Here is a 2,236-nt window from a genome sequence, read left to right as displayed (position 1 = left end):
CTTTTCCTTCTCTTTTCATTGTTGTTTTTTGTTTACATGGCTGTGGTAGAATTCAGCTAAGGAGCTAGAACAGAAAAATCAAATAAAGCATTACTTAATCATTTCCACAACTACTTCTAACTAAATTTTTGCTCATATCAGTGTAACATCTTGGGATTTTCATGCTTTGAGATTTATCTGTGGAATTCCTTTGTATAAAAGTTTCTTATATTGGATAATTGGTACAGCTTCCTTGCATCCTCCACCAATAACCTCAATAGATGGGGCCACTGAGAAGACAAAAAGAACGTATTTCCGATGTGCATTTAAAACACCTCCAATATTACATCTGTATTCTTACTTCAGCAATGACTTAGACGGATGTCTTGATAAATGACAAGATGACAGTTAAATGAAAATAACGGAATAATTTTGTTTTTTTACAAACATCACTTTAGTTTGCTTTTGAATACAGAACAGTAGAACTTAAATTCTATATGTGTAAGAAAATACTAAGTCTATATAAAGCAGAGGAATAATAATGCTTTTCAGGAAGAATGTGAAACTTTAAAAACACCAAAATGAACAGTTCTGTAGATGTTTAATGAAACAATAGTTGAATCTCTTATAGTTTTATTTATTTATTTGCTGTTTCTTCACTAAACTTTCTCCCCTGCCCCCCCCGCCCCCAACTTAATGGATAATATGTCCTTGAATATTCTCCTTATAGGCATTTAAATATCTGCTGAAGTTCCTAAGGCTGCAATTTGCTTGCAATCTTCCATGTCTTTCAAATTCATTGTAAACACATACAGTCAGATATTCAGCTCTATAAAAGCATCACATGAAGTCAGCGGAGCTACATGGAGTTTCTTCAATTGAGAGTCTCGCTCGTGATATTTGTATCTCCACTTTTCCTGAACCCAAACTTGTTTTCACTATATAATGACGATTTTTTCACCATTCTGATCACAAATTGATATTAATTGCCTGATTTTTACTAAAGTTCACGTTCACAATTATGTGAGAAGGATTCATGTAATATGGGTGTGAACTTGACAAAAATCTTTAATCAAAACTCCTTTCATAAACTATTTTTCTAACAAAATGTTTACAAAAGGAAAGGATTTATTTTTAACAAATATAATGGCGACACAGGCTGTCGTGCACAAGACTGTTGTTCATGGCCAGGGAAGATGACAAAGACTGCTCTAGGTTAAAAATCTATATTTACTGGTTAGAAAGGTCACACTTGGAAATGTCCATGTGCATTGGTTTTTGCCCTCAAAGACTTCATCTTCAGTTGCCTTATTGGAGAAGTCCCTTGTAATGCACGAAGGTGTATGTATTGTTTGAAAGAATTATTCCACTATGTTAGTAGCCATAAACCATATACAGAAATGAGGTAGAGTGAAAGGGTATGATGGAAATAATCTATTTAATTTACTGTAAATTATTTTACTTATTTTTACTGTTATTTAGCGTAATCACAAGTAAAAACCAGGATAAGTGTCGTGGTTTAACCTGGCAGACAGCCAATACCACGCAGCCGCTCGCTCACTCCCCCTCCGCAGTGGGACGGGGAGAGAATCGGAAGGGTAAGAGTGAGAAAAACTCGTGGGTTGAGATAAAGACAGTTTAATAGAACAGAAAAGGGAAAATAATAATAATAATAATAGAATATACAAAAATGAGTGATGCATAATGCAACTGCTCACCACCCGCGCTGACCGATAACCAAGTAGCGATCGCTACTTCCTGGATCATGCCTGCCATTCATATACTGAGCATGATGTCATATGGTATGGAATATCCCATTGGCCAGCTGGGCCAGCTGTCCTGGCTTTGTTCCCCCCCAGCACCTGTTTTGTTTTGTTTTGTTTTTTTTAAGCTGAATGTCCTTGACTAGCGGGGTACTTAGCAACAACTGAAAACATCAGTGCGTTATCAACATTCTTCTCATACTAAATCCAAAACACAGCACTAGGAAGAAATTTAACTCTATCCCAGATGAAACCAGGACAATAAGATAAGAGCTGGAGAAGAAAACTGAAGTGATTGACTTTGCATTACAATATTTTTTTATGTTCAATTAGGAAGCTACAGCAAACTTGGATTCATGGCATTGTCTCTAGATATCTAATTTACTTTGTAATAGTAAATCAGTAACTAAACCATTAAATGCTGACTCTGAGCAGATTTTCTGTGTGCTGGGTTTCTTTAGCTGTAAGTGTTCCCAGATGAAAAGCTTGTTTGT

Source organism: Fulmarus glacialis, unplaced genomic scaffold, assembly GCF_000690835.1.
Source record: "Fulmarus glacialis isolate BGI_N327 unplaced genomic scaffold, ASM69083v1 scaffold5936, whole genome shotgun sequence".
Lineage (NCBI taxonomy): Eukaryota > Metazoa > Chordata > Aves > Procellariiformes > Procellariidae > Fulmarus > Fulmarus glacialis.
This window is presented reverse-complemented; position numbering follows the sequence as displayed.